Genomic DNA, 22954 nt, shown 5'->3' with positions numbered 1-22954 from the left:
AATACGAACTGTCTCCCACAAGCCTGTGTTTGAAGACTTGGAAACCTTATGGCTCTGGGAAGTGTGGAACCCCTGTAATGGTGACTGTGGGGTTACCATTTTAACCCTGATCCACCTCGCTTCTAAACTATGTGGGAGACCCCACAAACACACACACACACACACATATTATCTGAGCCCTTTATCTGAGTGTTTCATGGACACCCAGACAAACTCTAACTGGTACAAGTAAGTTGCACACGTAAACAAAATGATCCTAAGGCTGAAGTGAGAGAAGCTAGGTAAGGTGCGAGAGTACTTGGCGTGAAGGGTGTGTCCAATAAAGCTGAGGTCGAGGAAGGAGAGGGTGGCCGTGTGAATGTGGGGTAGGGGTGTCAAAGGAGAGGAAGCTTTAGCATGTGGGGTAATGGGCTGGACATCAGTGCGAAGAGGCCAATAGGACAACGGTGACCTCTCCTCTGGCCCTAGTGAGTGTGGACTGATGCAGCGGAGAAGCCTGTACCTGGGGAGGTTAAAAAGGAAAAGTTAGTTTCCAATGGGGATTTGGTGAAAGCAATGGAGATAGACCCGGTAGCACTAACTAGTGAAGGGGAGGAAGAAAACAAGAGAGAGAAGAGGAGGAGGAAAAGAGAGAGGGAGGATGGGAGGGAGGGAGGGAAGGGTGGCATGTGGGGAGTCTTGAGGAGAAGGGTTGCTGGTTCTTTCCAACTGGTAGATCAGACCTGGGACCTAGAGGAAGGGACTGGGGTAGGGGAAAATGATCAAGATCACTTGGGTCAGACCCGGAGCCTAAAGATTTCCTAAAATGTTGCTCTATTCCAGGACAAAATTGTGCAAAGTAGCAATAATGGGACCTGTTTGGGAAACTGACTGTCTCCACACTGTCAGAGCGGCCCCTCAGTCCACTGGCGGAGAGCGGGATCCCAGGGAATGAAGGCTCTTGAACTCTCATTCTCTGCCTGAGACTTCAGTGCCTAAGAATTGGCTTTAAGTCCAGGAGCCTGGGAGGCTTTCCACCCTCTGGGCATTTTCTTATGCTTCCCCCCATCTTACCCCCACCTCAAGGCAATAAACCACCACCCATCTAAGCATTTGAGTGGGGAGACACTAGCTAAGTGAGAAGACAGAACTGAATCAGTAGTTTGGATGCTGAGAAATACTCCAGCCACCATTCCCGTCTCCCTGTCTTTACTTCTGTCTTGAAAACGCTGCATGACAAATTGGACCAGATTTTCTGAACCCTAAAGAAAATGTGTGGTCCTATAATAAACGTATTTGGTTAGCAGAATAATGTCTTTGAAATTACACCAACAGCCTTAAAAAATGCTGGCAGGGAGCTCGGGCTCTCTTCCCCTTTTCTTTTTATAAAAGAAGTTAATTTTCTTTTTCATATTATGTGACACAGGACAGAATGAGAAAACATGAATCTCACACAGAAACACACACACATCTATGCACACACGAATCCTAAACTTAAGCCATCAGAATGGTACCCACTTCACCATCTCTCCTCCATCATGTGGATCACGTGTGGAGAAGCCAAACAGCTGGCTCCAGGTTCAATCCTCTATCAGTGTGGGCACCAGGACTGATGAGCAAACTCTGGAGCTTCCTTGTGTGACTCTTGCCTCCACGCTTCGATGACTTTGGACAGATTCTTCCAGTGGATTAGCATCAAATGGCTTTTCTCAGGTCCTGTTGAGAGAGCCACAGACCTGAGTTTCTCCTTTCCAGGACTGCTCACTGCCCACAGTCCAGTAGCTTCTCCTTCTGCCGACTTAACCTGGCTCCTTAGTTTCCAGGGTGTAGGGTGAGGAGAGAGGGGCCCAGATGTGGATGGTGAAGCCGGAAGATGTTGGTCTCTTTATCTACAGGCATGGGCACAGCAGCTCCAGTGGAGTCCAAGCCAATACCACCACCCATAAGGAATGTTATTAAATCCGCTTCCACCTGCTTCTGCCAGGAACCTGATAGAAGGCCGGGAACAGAGTTAATACTGATGAGCTACAAGGTCAAGTCAACACGACGGGCCAACTTTCCAGCAGGCAGCATTAATCAGACTCAGTGGGTTACAATAAACAAGCAAACAAACAAATAAATGCACAGCACATGAAGGGGACAGGATGACCAGTTGGCACCAGCAGAAGGGGAGGGAAGCTGGGTGGTAGATATCGGGAAGCAAGACACAGTGTTTTCGTGTATGAAACTGTCAACAGGTAAAGAAAAGATTTCATTTTTAAAAAGCCATGCTCTTGGAGTTACCATGAAGCAGGTGTTAGATTTATTGTGGGCAAGGCTTGCGGAAGATAAAGTTGGGAAAGGAGAAAAACTTTCCGTCTTTAATGCAGATTTGACATAAAAAGGAGCCAGGGAGCAAAGCACACTCCCTGAGTACCACTCAGATCTAACCCGAGTCTAGACATCCCAGAGGAGCTGGAAACAGAGAGCGCTGGTTATGCAGGAGACTGCTCAGGAGGAAATGGCCAGGCCAAGAGTTGGGCAAGGCAGTAGCAAGAAGAACAATGGGCTGAGCTGGAGGACTGAACCGCAGGCAGGTACATAGACACACACAGGCAGGCAGCCTTGCAGACCAGCCCCAAGTTCTTTCTTGAAAGAAGAGCAGAGGCACCACTCTGTGCTGTCTGGAGGGCTGCTCACAAACACTGGATGGGGCAGAGAGAAGATTTAAAGGACTAGCAATGAGGGGTGCCATCCCTCCTGTGTCCCAAGGAACAGCATTGTGATCACACCAGAGGGAGGGCGCTAAGTGCTCACCCCTCTCCACCTCTGCCCACAGAAACTCCCTGTTCTTTATTCTCAGCCCATGGTACAATGAGGGGCTCAGCCCCTGGGCAGCAGAGAAGTCGGGGGATGGGGGGACAAGTGTGCAGCCTACCCCACACGTGCAAGAGTGTGCAGCCTACCCCACACGTGCATGAGTGTGCAGCCTACCCCACACGTGCATGAGTGTGCAGCCTACCCCACATGTGCATGAGTGTGCAGCCTACCCCACATGTGCATGAGTGTGCAGCCTACCCCACATGTGTGCGAGTGTGCAGCCTACCCCACACGTGCATGAGTGTGCAGCCTATCCCACATGTGTGCGAGTGTGCAGCCTACCCCACATGTGCATGAGTGTGCAGCCTACCCCACACGTGCATGAGTGTGCAGCCTACCCCACACGTGCATGAGTGTGCAGCCTACCCCACACGTGCATGAGTGTGCAGCCTACCCCACACGTGCAAGAGTGTGCAGCCTACCCCACACGTGCATGAGTGTGCAGCCTACCCCACATGTGCATGAGTGTGCAGCCTAACCACACGTGCATGAGTGTGCAGCCTACCCCACATGTGCATGAGTGTGCAGCCTACCCCACACGTGCATGAGTGTGCAGCCTACCCCACATGTGCATGAGTGTGCAGCCTACCCCACACGTGCATGAGTGTGCAGCCTACCCCACATGTGCATGAGTGTGCAGCCTACCCCACACGTGCATGAGTGTGCAGCCTACCCCACACGTGCATGAGTGTGCAGCCTACCCCACATGTGCATGAGTGTGCAGCCTACCCCACACGTGCATGAGTGTGCAGCCTACTCCACACGTGCATGAGTGTGCAGCCTACCCCACACGTGCATGAGTGTGCAGCCTAACCACACGTGCATGAGTGTGCAGCCTACCCCACACGTGCATGAGTGTGCAGCCTAACCACACGTGCATGAGTGTGCAGCCTACCCCACATGTGCATGAGTGTGCAGCCTAACCACACGTGCATGAGTGTGCACTTCTGCTTTCCTGAATCTTAAACCCTGGTGTAGGAGGCCATGGGGGAGCAGAACAAGAACACAGGCACTCCTTGTATTGGTCACCTGCCCACCAAGTCGTCCACATTCTACCCACTCTGCCCACTTCTAGGGGGCACTGGTCTGGTCTGAGCCCCTCAGGATGCCCTTACAGCCCTGTGCATCCCTGCCCACGCCCCTACTCCCAGATCTTACCCTTTCCTAGAGTGTTCCATCCACTTCCATAAGCTCACTCTCCCCAGCTGTCTGCAGGCCTGTATCCTGGGATGCTATTTCCCAGACATCCACAGCCACAGGAAGAGCGGGCGATGTTGGGCAAATGACTTCTGGCAGCGAGCAGTTACGATAATTTTTTAATGATACCAGCTGTACTGAGCCGGTACAGTTCGATATAGGCCTGTTGGAGCAGAACGGGGCTGACGGAGGACTTCTCTCCTAACGTGGTTTGATTTAGTGAGACGTTTGATTTGCACTTTTATTAAAGGGAAGTAATGTATTAAATTGGTCTGCTGCTGCTTGGTTTACTCTTGGTGGAAGGATGCTCTCCATCTGTATCAGTGGTGGAAGGATGCTCTCCATCTGTATCAGTGGTGGAAGGATGCTCTCCATCTGTATCAGTGGTGGAAGGATGCTCTCCATCTGTATCAGTGATGGAAGGATGCTCTCCATCTGTATCAGTGGTGGAAGGATGCTCTCCATCTGTATCAGTGATGGAAGGATGCTCTCCATCTGTATCAGTGGTGGAAGGATGCTCTCCATCTGTATCAGTGATGGAAGGATGCTCTCCATCTGTATCAGTGATGGAAGGATGCTCTCCATCTGTAACAGTGATGGAAGGATGCTCTCCATCTGTATCAGTGGTGGAAGGATGCTCTCCATCTGTATCAGTGATGGAAGGATGCTCTCCATCTGTATCAGTGATGGAAGGATGCTCTCCATCTGTATCAGTGATGGAAGGATGCTCTCCATCTGTATCAGTGATGGAAGGATGCTCTCCATCTGTATCAGTGATGGAGGGATGCTCTCCATCTGTAACAGTGATGGAAGGATGCTCTCCATCTGTATCAGTGGTGGAAGGATGCTCTCCATCTGTATCAGTGATGGAAGGATGCTCTCCATCTGTATCAGTGGTGGAAGGATGCTCTCCATCTGTATCAGTGATGGAAGGATGCTCTCCATCTGTATCAGTGGTGGAAGGATGCTCTCCATCTGTATCAGTGATGGAGGGATGCTATCCATCTGTAACAGTGATGGAAGGATGCTCTCCATCTGTATCAGTGGTGGAAGGATGCTCTCCATCTGTATCAGTGGTGGAAGGATGCTCTCCATCTGTATCAGTGATGGAAGGATGCTCTCCATCTGTATCAGTGGTGGAAGGATGCTCTCCATCTGTATCAGTGGTGGAAGGATGCTCTCCATCTGTATCAGTGATGGAGGGATGCTCTCCATCTGTATCAGTGGTGGAAGGATGCTCTCCATCTGTATCAGTGGTGGAAGGATGCTCTCCATCTGTATCAGTGGTGGAAGGATGCTCTCCATCTGTATCAGTGGTGGAAGGATGCTCTCCATCTATATCAGTGGAGGAAGGATGCTCTCCATCTATATCAGTGGAGGAAGGATGCTCTCCATCTGTATCAGTGGTGGAAGGATGCTCTCCATCTATATCAGTGGTGGAAGGATGCTCTCCATCTGTATCAGTGGTGGAAGGATGCTCTCCATCTGTATCAGTGATGGAGGGATGCTCTCCATCTGTAACAGTGATGGAAGGATGCTCTCCATCTGTATCAGTGGTGGAAGGATGCTCTCCATCTGTATCAGTGATGGAAGGATGCTCTCCATCTGTATCAGTGGTGGAAGGATGCTCTCCATCTGTAACAGTGATGGAAGGATGCTCTCCATCTGTATCAGTGATGGAAGGATGCTCTCCATCTGTATCAGTGATGGAAGGATGCTCTCCATCTGTAACAATGGTGGAAGGATGCTCTCCATCTGTATCAGTGGTGGAAGGATGCTCTCCATCTGTATCAGTGGTGGAAGGATGCTCTCCATCTGTATCAGTGATGGAAGGATGCTCTCCATCTGTATCAGTGATGGAAGGATGCTCTCCATCTGTAACAGTGATGGAAGGATGCTCTCCATCTGTAACAGTGATGGAGGGATGCTCTCCATCTGTAACAATGGTGGAAGGATGCTCTCCATCTGTATCAGTGATGGAAGGATGCTCTCCATCTGTATCAGTGATGGAAGGATGCTCTCCATCTGTAACAGTGATGGAGGGATGCTCTCCATCTGTAACAATGGTGGAAGGATGCTCTCCATCTGTATCAGTGGCGGAAGGATGCTCTCCATCTGTAACAATGGTGGAAGGATGCTCTCCATCTGTAACAATGGTGGAAGGATGCTCTCCATCTGTAACAATGGTGGAAGGATGCTCTCCATCTGTAACAGTGATGGAAGGATGCTCTCCATCTGTAACAGTGATGGAAGGATGCTCTCCATCTGTAACAATGGTGGAAGGATGCTCTCCATCTGTAACAATGGTGGAAGGATGCTCTCCATCTGTAACAATGGTGGAAGGATGCTCTCCATCTGTAACAGTGATGGAAGGATGCTCTCCATCTGTAACAATGGTGGAAGGATGCTCTCCATCTGTAACAATGGTAGAAGGATGCTCTCCATCTGTATCAGTGATGGAGGGATGCTCTCCATCTGTAACAATGGTGGAAGGATGCTCTCCATCTGTAACAATGGTAGAAGGATGCTCTCCATCTGTATCAGTGATGGAAGGATGCTCTCCATCTGTATCAGTGGTGGAAGGATGCTCTCCATCTGTATCAGTGGTGGAAGGATGCTCTCCATCTGTATCAGTGGTGGAAGGATGCTCTCCATCTGTATCAGTGGTGGAAGGATGCTCTCCATCTGTATCAGTGGTGGAAGGATGCTCTCCATCTGTATCAGTGGTGGAAGGATGCTCTCCATCTGTGTCAGTGGCCGGCTCCCTTCTCCCCCCACGCATTCATTCACAAGTCCATGGCCAGGTCCTCCTTTCAGTGTTTGTAGCCAAGCACGACCTTGAACTTATGATCCTTTTGCTTCCAGCTCCTGGGTGCAGCAATCACAGGCATGCACTGTTTTTGTGCCATACCGGCAATTGAACACAGGGCTTCACACATGCTAAACCAGTTCCTTAAGTGAAGGCTCAGGGCTTTTCTAAGTTGCTTATTTTTCTTCGGTGTTTGCAAAAGCAATTGTCACATCCAAATGGCCTGACTACGTTTAGATGGTGGCCAGAGCCTGAAAAGGGTCAAAGTAACCCTCACTTTCTGTTGTACATACTTCTACTCTCGCCACAGAGAAAAACAAAACACGGGTTAGTGTTTTCTGTTGGGAGGCTGGAGAGTGTGGGTTGGCCAGGCAGCTCTGTCCTCAGGGTGTCCGGAAAGCCTCAGCTGAGCAGCCTGGGGTGAAGACTAGGAGGGGGAGGGGGCATCTCTTCTTTGTCTCCTGTTCATCTGGGGTTTGAAAACTTTTGTGCTGTATCTTTAGTCTGTCGAACAGTAGAAGGAAGCCTAAAAAGGTTTCCCCCATGTATATATATGCCTGCAATAATGTGTACCACAGACCCCGCAGTGCCCCGGGGATCTATCGTCTCCTGGTTATGGAGGCCCGAGCATATTTGGAGGTTCTGCAGATCTGGCTTCTTCTGAGGCCCTGTTTTTACTAACAGACATCTGTCTTCTTGTGATGCACTGGGTATTCCTCCACTCAGGCTGACAAGAGCTTACTTCAGTCACTTCCTTTTATCTGAAACACCCTTTTAAGGCCGGCTCTCCAGATGCAGTTGCATCCTGGGATATTAGCGTGCTAGGATCTCAGCATGAGAACGTAGAGGGAATGCATCCGCTCTGTGACTCTCTCCTAGTTACCTTTATTTGGGATATAGTCCTGTTCTGGTGGCTTATGGTGACCTGTAAGGCTCTAACCCTGGCCATCTGGAGCTATGATCTTGGTAGACAGGGGTCTCTTGCATTCACAGCACACTGCCCCTTAAAAGCGATGGCAGGCTTTCTGTGAAAAAAAAAAAAAACCTGTAGCAAGTGCTTCTATACAGCCAATAACTTTCTTCATGTGTATTTACTTTCGTAAGTTTGGATTCTGGGTCAGTAGGTCTCTGTAAGTACGGCCTACCTGTCTTCACAAACAACAAAAGCTCAAACAAAAATTTTGAGAGTCTTTGTGTAGTCAGTCGGCTCTCACTGAGGAACTTGGAACACACCTGTGCACAAGACAAGCCTGGGGTCCTGTCTTCCAGAGCTTGGCATTTGTTTTCTGCTGTATTGAAAATTAAAGCCAGGACCTCACTCATGCTAAGCAAATACTCTTGAGCTAAATTTCTAGTACTTGAGCTTTTAAAGGTATATTTTAAAGATTTATTCATTTTTTATGTATGAGTGGTTTGCCTCTGTGACAGATCAGAGAAGGACATTAGATCTTCCAGAACTGGAATTCCAGATGCTTGTGAGCTGCCACATGGGTGCTGGGAATCAAACCGAGGCCTCTGGAGGGGCAGCCAGTGCTCTTAACCTCTGAGTCGTCTCTCCAGACCAGAGTCCCTGATTTCTCTTTCTTATTTTGAGATAGGGTCACACACTAAGTTGCCAAGGCTGCCTTTGAACTCTCCATGTAACCCAGGAAGGCCTTGAACTTGTATTCCTCCTGCTTCAGCTTCCCAAGTAACTGGGGTTACAGGTCTGTACCACCAAGACTCCTAGACTTCTCATTCCATGAAACAAACAAAAGATGTAACAAAGCAATTCTAAACAATGTCCTTCTACACTACTGTATGATTGTGTCTACCTGTCATCATCCATCCCTTCATCCATCTGCCCAGCCCTTTATCCACCCATCCATCCACACATCCCTTCATCCACTCATTCATCTGCCCAGCCCTTTATCCACCCATCCATCCACACATCCCTTCATCCACTCATTCATCTGCCCAGCCTTCATCCACCCATCCATCCACACATCCCTTCATCCACCCATCCATCCACACATCCCTTCATCCACTCATTCATCCGCCCAGCCCTTCATCCATCTGCCCAGCCCTTCATCCATCCATCATCCATCCACATCCACACATTCATCATCCACCCATCCATCCACCCATCCATCCACCCATCCATCCACCCATCCATCCACCCATCCATCCACACATCCCTTCATCCACCCATCCATCCACACATCCCTTCATCCACTCATCCATCCACACATCCCTTCATCCATCTGCCCAGCCCTTCATCCATCCATCATCCATCCATCATCCACACATCCATCATCCACCCATCCATCCACCCATCCATCCACACATCCCTTCATCCATCTGCCCAGCCCTTCATCCATCCACCCATCCCTTTGTTGTAATACGAGCAGCGGGGCTGCGTCCCCAGCACCCGGCCACCCCCACAGCTAGCTTTACCCGAAATAATTACACGGAAACTGTATTCTTTTAAACACCGCTTGACCCATTTCTATCTAGCCTCTTCTAGGCTAGCTCTCACACCTGGACTAGCCCATTTCTAATAATCTGCTGTAGCCCACGAGCTGGCTTACCAGGAATGATCTTAACCTGCATCTGCCTGGAGTGGGAGAATCATGGCTACTCCCTGATCCAGCTTCTTTCTCCCAGCATTCTGTTCTGTTTACTCCTCCCACCTATGTTTTAACCTATGAGGCCAAGCAGTTTCTTTATTACTTAACCAATGAAATTAACACAAAACAGAACTCTCCCCCCATCATCCCTTCATCCATCTGCCCAGCCCTTCATCCATCTGCCCAGCCCTTAATCCATCTGCCCAGCCCTTAATCCATCTGCCCAGCCCTTCATCCATATGCCCATCCCTTCATTCATCTGCCCAGCTCTTCATCCACCCATCCATCCACACATCCTTCATCCACTCATTCATCTGCCCATCCCTTCATCCATCTGCCCAGCTCTTCATCCACCCATCCATCCACACATCCCTTCATCCACTCATTCATCTGCCCATCCCTTCATCCATCCATCATCCATCCATCATCCATCCATCATCCACACATCCATCCATCCACCCATCATCCACCCATTCATCATACTATACCTTGGATCTGAAATTTCAGTAATCAGCTGGCTGGGACCCTTTTGCCCTACCTGGACATGAGTAGATTAAGAGGAGCTTTTAGTGTCAGCAGCACCAGGTCCTTGAGTGTCCAATGCCCAGACCCTGGACTGCCAGACTCCGGAGTTCACAGCTCCCATCTGTGGCAGGGGCCTGCTGTTTTGGGTTTTAAAAGCTGTTGTTCTAGATACTCAGGATGAAAGCTCATTGCTCTCTGGATCGTGACCATCAACAGCCCTAGTACTTAGCAGCTCCAGTTCCATGTGGTTCCAGCAGCAGGCAAGGCCTGCTGGGGTCTAGCTCCTGGACATCCTCAGACATGGGGCCCTCGGTTCCCACAGGTTCATGGTATTGGAATCCTTGGTCCTTACAGCGTACAGGTCCCTGGAATTCTTCCAGTGTTTAAGGCCCACGGTTTCTTGTCTTCAGCTGCTCACAGCCTTTGTCATTTCCACACCTGTGTCCCGGGTCCTGGTCATTCTCAGGACCTCTGCAGCTGTCTCTCACAGCTGGCGTGACTGTCACCGTTGGTCCCGCTGCCTCCACTGTCTCCTCTATGTATTCCCACCTGGGCTCACTCTACTAATCATAAAGATAAAAAATAGTCTAGAAAAGCCACTCGAGGGAAGCAAATCATCAGGTTTAGTATTGCAGCACTAGGGGACATCCCAGGAGGGTGTCTGTGCTGACTCAAGAAGTGATTGGAAATGACTGCTTTTATAATCAGGAGGGGGCGAGCGAGAGTGTTTGTCCCAATCATGCCACAGACTTTCATACAGAAGGGCTGCGATGACCTGAACAGATTGCAGCAGAGTCCTCCCTACAAATGAAAGACTGTGCTGATTGTAGGAAGTGCTCCCTCTCTGGCCTGGAGGGAAAGGGGCACCGGAGCTCACTGAGATGCCCGTGATGGAATCACTGAGATGTGGTGGAAAAAAGTCCTTACAAACTGTTTGAAAAATCAGCAGCTTGAACAGCACCTTCTGGAGCAGGCAGCTGCGGTTACAGGGAAGCTTCCTCCAGGCCTCTGTGAAGAGTTCCAAGCAGTGAGGCTGCTGTGAGGGCAGTCTGTGTACAAATCAGATGACAATGGGATCTTCAGGAGTGGGGCCAGTGGGAGGTCTCTGGTCAAGAAGAACGTGCTCTTGAGGGGACAGTGGGGACCCAGCCCTTTCGTATTCTCCTGCATCCTGGCTATGAGATGCCTTTTCTCTTCCATTTATTCTCGCCAGGATGGGTCACTAAAGACCCAGAACATCAGGACCAATCAGTCCTGGGTTGTGACCAAGAAAGTTATCGGCCATAATTAATATTTCCCTTTTATCTTGGATATTTCCCCATAGTTTGTGAGCTGAAAAGAAACCTAAGCAATTGTTGACTCTAACTTATTTATTATAAATGTGTGGTTTTTCCTTAAGCTAAATTTGCACCCAACAATTTAAGAGTGTCCATGTGGGGCAGAGTTAGGTACTGTACTACAAACAAAGCCACATTGAAATGACCTGTTGAAGGGCTGGAGAGATGGCTCAGCAGTTAAGAGCACTTGTTGCTCTTGCAGAAGACTCATGTTTGGTTCCTGGCACTCCTTGATGGCTCACAATCCTCTGTAACTCCAGTTCCATGGAATTCAATGCCCTCTTCTGGCCTCTGAAGGCACAGGCTCACACCTGGTACACACGTACACACACACACACACACGGTACACACACATGCATATGTGCAAGAAAAACACATGAATAAAATAAATAAATTTAGAAAAAAATTAAGTGCTGTTTTGTCTTCAGTATCTTAAAGCTGACCTAGATCCCTGTCTTTTCATATAGAAACAAGAATCAAGATCCTTGATTTTTAGATAGTGCCTCGATATCATGTATCGTCTCAAGATCAAACCAAGATCAAAGCATCCATGTTGTGGCTGCCCCCCCCCAGCATCATTAGTTGTAACGGAAATGTGTACACTCCAAGACCTGAATTTCAGGATTTTGCTTGACCCTGTTATAAGCCGCTCAGTCGCAGGAACTGCAGAGGACTGTGTAAATGGATGCACTCACTGCTTGGCACCTCTGGGAGAAGCACTTTCTGATGCTAGACGCGTAAGTGCCCTTTAGTTCTGAGGTGGAAGTGAAGGGAGCTCCATCAAGTCTGGCGGAGCTGCTCTTGCATTTGTAAGCAGCAACTGCAGAGCCCAGGAGCTGATGGGAGACTTTCCTGTTCCTTTATCCCAGCTGGGAGACACTCGCCATCTACAGAAGGAGCTGATGGGAGACTTTCCTGTTCCTTTATCCCAGCTGGGAGACACTCGCCATCTACACAAGGAGCTGATGGGAGACTTTCCTGTTCCTTTACCCCAGCTGGGAGACACTCGCCATCTACACAAGGAGCTGATGGGAGACTTTCCTGTTCCTTTACCCCAGCTGGGAGACACTCACCATCTACACAAAGATGCCCCAGACCGGGGCTGTGAACCCCAAATTCGGTAGTAAAAGTACGTAACTACACCTCATTCAGGTCCAGCCCTGCTGCTTTATCCATGGATGGCACAGGCAGAAAAGCATCTTCTGACGATTCTGCCAATAGCCACGTTTTCATGTTGCCTCATAGAGGAGAGAAAATAGAAGGACAGGAACTGCAAGACAGACCCCAAGTTGTGAATGACATGGACAAGTAACCCAAGGCTTGTTTTCTCAAAAATCACAGGTCAGGGGCTGGAAGGAAGGGTGCCCTTTCTCGGGGATGATGTGGGATTCCCCTCTGTATGCTGTGAATACCACTGGTGAATAAAGAATCTGCCTTGGCCTGTTGATGGGACAGGACTTCAGTTGGCAGGGAAACTTAAACTGAATGCTGGGAGAAAGGAGGCAGAGTCAGAGAGAAGCCATGGAGCCGCTGCCAGAGACAGATATGCTGAAACTTCGCTGGTAGGCAAAGTGATGCACAGATTAATGGGAATGGGTTAAATTAAGATGTAAGAGTTAGCCAATAAGAAGCTAGAGCTAGTGGGCCAAGCAGTGATTTAAATAATATGGTTTCTGTGTGATTATTTCGGTTCTAGGCAGCTGGGAACCAACAAGTGGCCCTTCCTCCCACACAGGGCAAGGTCTTCCTAAGAACTTCAAAATCCTGTGAGATAGTCACCATCAAGGTATGGCTGGCTGCCCTTCCACACACAGTCAGAGATACTGTGGAGGGCAAGAGGAAGAAAGTCTGCTGAAGGCTGTGGCAGAGCCGCCCTGTTTCTTCCCTACCAGGTTTGCTGTGCTCACAGGTGCCTGAGACCAGGACTTCCTCCCAAGAGGAAATCTGATGTTGTACATTTAGAAATCAGGGTTATTCCCAGGGGTGGGGCTGGGGTGGGGCCTCAGGCACAGAGGTCCGCAGGGGAAGGGCAGAGAGAGCAAGGAAGGAAGAGGTTCCAGTTCATTTACAACGCTTCTGTGACGCAGAGGAAAGGAGTTTGAGTGACTCCTGGGAATTTGGAAACTTAAACATAGGATCACAAAGTTTAGTTGGATGTGTGCTTTCTTCAATGTCCCATCATCAGCCAACGAGGACACAGCTTTACGTCATTGTCCCTGTGCCTGGGGACAGGACTGAAATAAAGAAATGAACCACACACGAGTAACTCCAAACAAAGCTACGTGTTCATGAGCTTCGACCTCCCTCCTCACCAGTCCTGCCGTCCTAGCCCCCAAGTGAACCCTGGGATAGGAACAACGTGAGGCGCAGGGATAAGACAGAGTTTCAGAGAAAAAAGACTCTGATGGATGACACAGTGTTATGGTTTGGGGGTGACGTGCACCCCAAAAGCTCTTGTGGTAAAGGTTGGGTGGCCAGTCAGTGGGTTTGAAAAAGTGAGTGGACCACAGGGCTTCAACCTCCTCAGTGAATTCCGAAACTGATAGAGTATGTAAATGAGGAGGTGGGGCCTGGCTGGAGGATGTCGTCCCTGGGGACACGCCTCTGATGCAGGTATCCGGTCAGATGCCCTGACTCAATACCTGTTGATGACTGTTGGGAATTGTGAGTCAAAATAAAAAGGGCTCCTTTAAGCTGTGTGCCTGGATACTTCATCGCTGTGCTGAACACGGACCAACACACACAGCTGCTCTTCACACAGAGAGAATTTCGGAATGACAGATTCCAACTAGTGAACACCAAAATCAGGCCTGGAGGCTTCCGGCCTGTGACCCCTCTCTCTGCACCCCATTGGCAGCTGTGTCGGGGCTGCGCTGCCACGCCCCTCTGCTGCCCTCTCTTGGGCTCCATGCTGCATCCCGCACTGCGGCAGGACACCTTGCGGTGCCGCCTATCTTTCCTGTCTTGAACCTTCCCGATGCCAACACGACTGAGCCTTCCTTTCGCCCTCACATCTAACACAATTGGCATGCTGTCCCATCGATTCAACACGCTCTTTACAAGGCAAATTAGCATCCAAAACTGTTCTTACCTAGACGCTACATAATGATCACTTTATATTTTGCGGCGAAATCAGTGATGGCCACATGCACATGACACATTAGCAGACACAGAGTTCCAGATGAACCGTTGGTTATTAAGTGGTGGTGGCCTGGTATGGAAAATTAATACACTTATTTAGTAGAAGTCGCTAAAGTAACATGCATCAGTGGCTGAGATCAATTAGAATACAAATTAGGTGTATAAACAGTAGAATGAAGGCTTAATTTGTGTTTAATTTGATGCCTGGCATGTCTGAGTTATACACCTTTCAAATGGCAACAGCAAAGAGGAAATCAAACATCTAAATAGGCATTGATTTATAGCGTGGGCTGAGCAGTGAATACACGCCCTTTACAAACATTTTAAAGTTAATTACTGTGTGTGCACACAAGTGACTGTGAGCATGCACGTGCACACATCTGGGTGTGCAGGTTCTCACGTCCACTCACATGTGCTCGTTTGTGGGATCCAGTTCTCTCCTTTCACCATGTGGATCCCACGGTCAGACTCAGCAAGTGCTGTTCCCCTCTCACCCTCTGGGCCACTTCACTGACCCCAAACAAATCTCTTTTAAGGCAAAGACAGTGGAACAGCACTTATACTGCAGACACATCTCCTTTTCCTTCCTTTCTTTTGGTTTTTCAAGACAGGGTTTCTCTGTGTAACAGTCCTGGATATCCTGGTTATCCTTGCTGTCCTGGCCTCAAAGCCACCGAGATCCGCCTGCCTCTGCCTCCTGAGTGCTGAGATTAAAGGTGTGTGCCACCACGCCCAGCTTTGAGAACCATTTTCTCCATCTTTCCCTTTTACCTTTTCTTGTGCCGTACACAGCACAGTAAATTGTAAGCCAGGAGCCCTGCTGTCACTCACCACTGAGGCCTCACCCTGTCTCTCTGCTCCTTCAGTGTGATTAGAAGCAAATGCTGTGTTCGTGAGCGAGAAGGAAATCAAATGCTCTCTGGGGTCACACAAACATGATTCCATCTTCATCCTGCCCTTGTTAGCATGTGTGAGCACATATACATAACACTGTGTATTTGATGATACAGCCTCAGTGACTGAATCACACATCCACATTCTAATAGTGAAACATAGTTTTAATGTTGACTCATATCTTTTGTTGATATGTTGTCTGAGGTTTTCTGTTCTGTCTGGTTCCTGCAGTCATTAAGTCCCAAAGAAATCACATGGAGGTCTACATTAATTATAAACTGATTGGCCTAGAATCTCAGGCTCTTATTAACTCTTATAGCTTATATTAGCCCACAATTCTTATCTGTGTTAGCCACATGGCTTGGTACCTTTTTCACACCTTGCTTGCTCTGTGTCTGGCTTCCTCTCAGTCTGGGTGACAAGCGCAGACTGAAACTCCCCTCTCCCCAGAACTCTCATTTTACTTTACTTCCTGCCTGGCTACTGGTGAATCAGCGTTTATTTAAAATACAAGTGACAGGGTATAGACCATTGTCCCACAGCATTGACACTGTCTGAGACAAAATTTCCCCGTTCATATGTATTTCACCCTCCCCCCACTACCCCTTCCTCCAAGCCAATGAGCAAGAGAACTGCAGAGACTAAAGCTGCTAGCCGGTTGTCATGGTAGCCACTGTGGACAGCATTCGGAAGGCTTCAGGCACTGCCATCTCCTATCTTGGCTTTGCAGACCTCGATCATCTGCTTGGTGGCCCATTTGAGGTCGGTGGAAAGTCCCAGGAAGCACGTGAAGTCAATGAGCCAGGTGGTTGGGTTGAAATTTAAGCCAAATTCACTGGCAGAGTAGTTAAGGGAAAGGTGTGGTAGTAATGGTGGAAGCCTTCCCCTGGAAGACTAAAGACACAGAGTAGTGGGTTTCATTACAACATCTTCATACACAAGTGCCATTCTTTCATTCTCAATTGTTCCCCCTCCCTTGCTGCCTTCTCTTCTATCCTCTGCCTTGCCCCGGCTGGTTCCCCTCCTTCCCCAGTGAGTCCACTCCTTGCTTTCTTATTGAAAGTCCTCAATTGCCTGCTCCTTTCCCTCCCTCCCTCCCTTGAAACCTCCCCCTTCTAAAGATCCCCTTTCTAGTTTTCTGAATGACATGCACATTAGCACACATCTGTTCATACATATTATTCTAAATCTAGATTCTACATATAAAACATGTGGCACTTGTCTTTCTAAGCGTAGCTTATTTTGCTTGTCATAATGCCTGGTTCCAGTCATTTTCCTGTGACTCATGAGTTCACCTTGCCTTGCCATTGCATGAAATCTCACTGTGCGTATGGACCATATTCCTTTTTTTTTCTTTTTTTAAACAATCTTTTTTTTGGGGGGGGGGTTCAAGACAGGGTTTCTCTGTGGCTTTGGAGCCTGTCCTGGAACTAGCTCTGTAGACCAGGCTGGTCTCGAACTCACAGAGATCCGCCTGTCTCTGCCTCCCAAGTGCTGGGATTAAAGGCGTGCGCCACCATACCACCCCCAGTTTCTCCTCCCTCCCCTCCTCTCCTCCTGCTCCCCCTACCTTCTCCCTACTCCACACCCCATCCACTCCTCAGGGAGGGTAAGGCTTTTCTTGGGGAGTCATCACTTTGAGGCAGGACCAAGCCCCCCCCCCAGTATCTAGACTGAGCAGGGTATCCCTTCATAGAGAATGGGTTCCAAAAAGACAGCTCATGCACTAGGGATTAATCCTGAAGGACGACATTTCTTTATCCATCTGCTGATGGACATCTAGACTGGTTCTGTTTCCTGAATGTTGTTAACTGAGCAGCTACAAACACATATGCCTGCTGAGGAGTTCTATCAGTGTTTAGGGTCTACCTTGTATAAGGCTGCTTCAGACTGTGCATTTGGGCAAAGGGCTTGGCTCCAGCCCCGGAAACATTCACTTTGTTACTAGACAGGCTAAGTTGAACAGAAAATACCAACAGTTGTTCAGCCACAGCAAGATCAGCTTTCCAGTATGGAGGGCAGAAAAGTTGCTGCTCCCTCAGGGCCTCCTTTCTCGAGGTAAATGCCATGAGGCCGACAATAGGTCATTTTGACATCTGTTCATAAAAGGAAAGTAGTCTCTGTGGGCGGGAATGAGCACAGGAAGACTTCCTTCAAGCTTGGGTGGGAAACGTGAAAATGTTCAGAGAGGTGAGGGAATTGCAGACCCGAACCTTTATAGATCCAATCCTCTGAACATTGTCCCGTCTCCCGCTGAGCGGTCCTCCATGCGGCTCCCAAAGAGTCATCTTCACGACCTGAGACCTTCACTCATTCGATTTTCTTTGTCTTTCTTCTACTAATTTTTTTAAATAGCAAAAACGTTAGTATCACATATAACAACATATGTTGAAAATATATGTGCATTGTAGAATGAGCAAACCGAGCTGATTAACCTATGCATTCCCTCCATACTTAGTTTTCGTGGTAGAAGCTAAAAAAACCACTACAAACAATTTTAAGAACACAATATGTTGTTGACACCTATAATCACCATATTTGTATAATATTTGTATAATATGGTAATTATGGTGTCAACAACGTATTGTGTGTTTTTAATGGATTTCTTTTATCCGGTGGTGTGTGTGTGTGTGTGTGTGTGTGTGTGTGTGTGTGTGTGTTTCAATACCTCTCCCCCTCCCTACTGTTGACTGAGGTTTCTTTCTCACCTGGTTCCACAGGTGTTCAGTCCCAAAGAAGCACACAGAGACTTACATTAATTATAGACTGGTTGGCCTATTAGCTCAGGTTTTCTTATTATATTAACTAACTCTTACATCTTAAATTAACCCAGAATTGTTTTTCTGTATTAGCCACGTGGCTTGGTACCTTTTATCAGTGATACATTCTCATCTTGCTTCCTCTGTGTCTGAGTGATGACTACAGACTGAGCCTTTCCTCTTCCCAGAATTCTCCTATTTTGGTCACCCCGCCTATACTTCCTGCCAAACTACTGGCCAATCAGTGTTTTATTAAACCAATACAAGTGACAAATCTTTACAGGGTACAAGACCATTGTCTCACAACACCCGACATCTTCCAGTACCCTGTGACCCAGTTTTGCTCCCTGTTTCTTTGAGTTCCACATTTTGAGGCTCATCAAATATACAAGATGCTACAGCCTTTGTCTTTCTGTGCCTGGAGCACTTCCCCAAGTGTCGCAGCAAAGCCTTCAAGTTTGCTGCCTATGACAGTTCCCCTTCTCCATTCAGGCTGAAGAGCACTGTGTATCACACACTCATGCATCGTGTTGTCTGTGACAACCCTCCGTTGGTGAATGTTCACTCAGTGTCCTGCTACTGTGAACAGTGCTGCCATAAACATGGGGGGCTCAGATGTCTCCTCAGGCCGAGTTGCATCTGGAAAGGTGCAGCTAACAGTTTCGAGTCACTTACTGCACGCTGAGCACAGCACTGAGGGCTCCGTGGTAACAATGATTACCTTCATGCCTTTCAGCTAACTGCCATGATTATCCCTGTTTTAAAACGAGCACAGACACGCACAGGAGGGACAAGTAACTCACCTAAGACCATGAAGCCGGCCCAGAAGGCAGTGCCACAGAAGGCCTATTTCATGCTAAGCACTGTGTATCAACTCACCTCATCCTCCAGTGACCCAGGGAGGAGGGAAGGGCTACTTGTTGTCTGAGGAGCTAGATAGTACACTACCCAGAGAGAAAACAGAGGACCCAGGATGTAACCTAACTTGGACTCTGCACTGGCCTTACTTTTAGCTACTTGTGGTCCCATGAGCCCCTTTCTTGTCATCACCTGCCTGAAGACTTTTTTTCCCTGACAAATGATTGGATAGATCAGCCTAGAGCAGTCAGGACTGTTTGAGAGAAAAGCAATTGCTGCTTCTCCTGTGGGAAATTTTCGTGATGAAAGTAACTATTGTACCATTTATGCAGCATCTTCTGTGCTCCAGAGCGACACGGAGCAGTGTGTATGCTCACGAGGAGACATTGTTATTTCCCATCTAACAGATAAGAAAACCATACATCAGAGAAGTCGCCCGACCTGTTTAAGAGCTAGGATGCCAAGGCCAAAGTTTAATTTCTCCACACCCCTCTACTCTCTTTCTTATAGCCATAAAACCCTCCCTCCCTCAAAGTCAATAACATCTGGCTGCCATTTCCCCATTGGCTCTCAACACCTCCCTCACCAATGGCCCCCTTAGAGAGCTGCCCTGGCCTCTCTGGCTCCAACCCTCTGAGAATTCATTGAAGATTGGCTGCAGCCTGCAGGATTCAGCCTCTACTCAAAGCCCTCTGCCTCCTCCTTGTAAGCTGCCCAAGGAACTAACTATACGGCTGGCTCCAGTTTCCAAAACTCTAATTGGCCAAGGCCATCAACATCTTGTGCAGAGAAAAGACCCCCAACACGGCTTCCCCAAATGCAAGAGGAAAATGCAGTTGGCTTCACTGGTTAACGAGATCACATCCAGCCTAACCCCCTTTCCCTGAGAAAGATGTTCCTTACCAAAATGAAGCAATACGAACCCAACCTAAGAGCAAACCCTAGATCCTTTTCATCCCAAGCACAGCAGGTCCAATTGCAAATAGTCCATCCTGGTTCCCTGCGAGGCTTCTATGCTCACAATGGTGTGGATGGAAGGGGGAGCACAGGGGCCAGCGTGAGTCCAAGTGGGATGATCGCGGGTTGGGTTTTTATACCCCAAACCGTTACTCCCCCTGACCATTCCAGACTCCACAATTCTGTCCCCTGTGGACAAGAAGCCTCCCCAACATAGCGCCAGCCAAGCTGGTCTGCCTTTCATTACAGGCATTGGCCTCTGTGTCTGAGGACAAGCCCAACACGAGATGACTCATCGGCTTCCTTCCTCAACAACGCTCAGTCTAAATGGTCTGATGCCCTTGCCAGCTGCCCACAGACAATCTCCAGAAGGCCTCCAGCGTGGAAACCCTGCTCATTTAAAACTCCTTTCTTCAGTCAGTGGCAGGGAGGAAGGCTGGAGAGGGGCCATTGGTAATGTCTGGCTTTTTGCTTAATGGGTTTTTGAATTTTATAGAACATCACAGAGCATTTAACTACTCAACTTGGCTACTTCCGAGCTATGTGACCCTGAGTAGAATATTTCATTGTGTCAAGCCCCTGCTTTCTCATCTGTAAAATGCTGAACTAACAGATTTATTAAGTGCTGGCCCTATGCCAGGTTCTTCCCTTAGTACTGAGACTCCAGTGAAGTCAACAGATAAAAATCACTTCCTGTGTGGAACAGAGGCAGCCTATTCGGCTGATACATTCTGATAAGAAAGGCAAAGGCTGAACAGTATAGATGGAGCATAGAGTACGTTAGTCATCAGTGCAAGAGAAACAACGAAGGTCAGTAGGATATATTAAGGGCAAGTACTGTGAAATAAGGGGTCTGGGAAGGGCTAACTTACACCATGACTTCTCAGTGAAGACCTAAAGAAAGTGAGGCGCTACCCATTTATCTAAGTATGGCAGGGGAAACACAACACAAAGGCTCAGGAGACTTCAGGTAGGCGCAGGAGAGGGCAGTGGAAGGAGACAAGTGGTGGGGATGGGGGACCAAGAGGAAAAGGTCTCGAAGGGACTGTGGCAGTAAGGATGGCCGGGAGTGGCTAAATTCTGGGTCTATTTCAAAAGACAAGTGATAAGATTTGTTTTTTAAAGACCCTGATGTCGGAGAGAAGAGATGGAGTGGAAGAAGACACCAGAATGGAGACACTATTAGCTGGCATGGGCAAGAGCTGCTGTCTGCGAGCAAGTAGCACATGAGGGCTTAGGCCAGAAGTCAGCGAGGCTGTTGTGTATTTAGCCAGGGATCCCAAGTTGGGGACATTGACATGGATTAGGGGCATTGACACAGGTGCCTAGAGTTAAGGGGTGCTCCAGACAGAGGACACAACAGGAGTAGACATTTGGAACATGTCTGCATCTTTATGTGTGCCAGGCACACGCACTTTCCCATCTGAATTCCACAACAGGCCACAAAGCTGTTTTATCATCTCTCCTTTCCAAGCGTGATGCAGTGGTCCAGAGAGACACTGGACATTCTTAAGGTCACAATGGTTCAGAGCACAGCTACCCACCGAGGCCGCGGGAGGGAGGAGAACTTACTCAGGGGTGACCCACTCGCCCATGCACTGTAAGTGTTCATACAGAAGTGAAAATTCTGTTTTCTCGTGGTCAGACTCAAGACAAACTCTAGGTGAACTGAGCTACTACCCCACTCTTGGATGAAGCACATTCCCCCTGCTCCGTGAGTCTGTCTGTCCATGCTTCCTTATGCCCGTGTGGCTGACCCGTGCAAGTATCGGCCTAGTTATGTCTTCTTAGGGGCTTCCTCAGTCCCCACAGGCCAGGAAAGGTACTCTGTAATGTGCCAGTCTCCCAGTGTTCCTGCCTGCTGCGTTAATGCAAAGTCTCACGCAGAGATCAATGCGCTTAGCCCTCACTTCATGTGAAAAGCAACTGGAGAACGTTTTAAAGAGATGAACGCTGGAAACCCATGGTGCAGACCCACTGACTCAGAACCTCTGGTGAGCGTTTCTATTTTGAAAACCTTCCTATGTTGTAAACATGGAGGCCTATATGGTCCTGCTTTCTGACAGGCACTGCTTTTGTCCAGGCAGGGACTGCTTTTGTCCTCCTCGTAACTGTGTGCCGGGGAATGCTGATCCTATCTATGTCAGCTCATTGGCTCAAAGCTGATTGTGATCGAATCTACCTCATCAATAATTATTTCTGGAATGGGCATGTGGCACCGTAGTGACTAACAGGGTAGGAGAGAAAGGATGACTGTTTTTTCAAAAGGAAATAATAAATGCGGAGAAGGCCCAGAGAAATTACAGTGCGGACCCAGATACTGGAATGTGGGGATGGTAAATGGGGCAGCCATGGGGAAAAGAAAAAAAGGAAAGAAAGAAAAGCTGGCACTTTCTCGAAAAGTCCAATGTCAAGTGATGACGTGCTCAGTACTTCTGGGGTATAGCAAAGCAGAGACCCGAATAGAAATGCGTTTGCCGCTGTAGCAATGTAATTCATAGTAGCAACATGTACAATCAGTGCATGTGTTCATCAATAGATGGATGCACAGACAAAGGGTTATCTGTCCATAAAGCGAGGGGCAGGAAGAGAAGACACAGGACTGTTTAGTAACCACCAGGACTTTTGGGGGTGAGAATGATAAAGGTTTGGGTGACTTGATGATGACATCCTAGAGTCTTTTCTATTACTCAATAAACAACATGACCACAAAGCAACTTGGGGGGAGGGCGGGTAAGAATTTGTTTTATATTATAGCTTTCTGTCTGTAATATTAAAAAAAAAAAAGCTAAGGTAGGAGCTCAAGGCAGGAACTGCAGCAGAGACCGTGGAGGAATGCTGCTCCCCATGGCTTGCTCAGCTACTTTCCCCAGTAACCTAGAACCACCTACCCGGGGAGGTACCATCCACAATGGCTGGGGTTCTCCCACATCAGTCATTAATCAGCAAAATGCCCTGCCAGACACACCCACAAGCCAATCTGGTGGAGTCAGTTCCTCCATTGAGAGTCCCTATTCCCAGGGATGGCTA

Source organism: Microtus pennsylvanicus, chromosome 12 (genome assembly GCF_037038515.1).
Source record: "Microtus pennsylvanicus isolate mMicPen1 chromosome 12, mMicPen1.hap1, whole genome shotgun sequence".
In the NCBI taxonomy this organism is placed as follows: Eukaryota; Metazoa; Chordata; class Mammalia; order Rodentia; family Cricetidae; genus Microtus; species Microtus pennsylvanicus.
The sequence above is the reverse complement of the archived record's forward strand: the minus strand, read 5'-3'. Positions refer to the sequence as shown.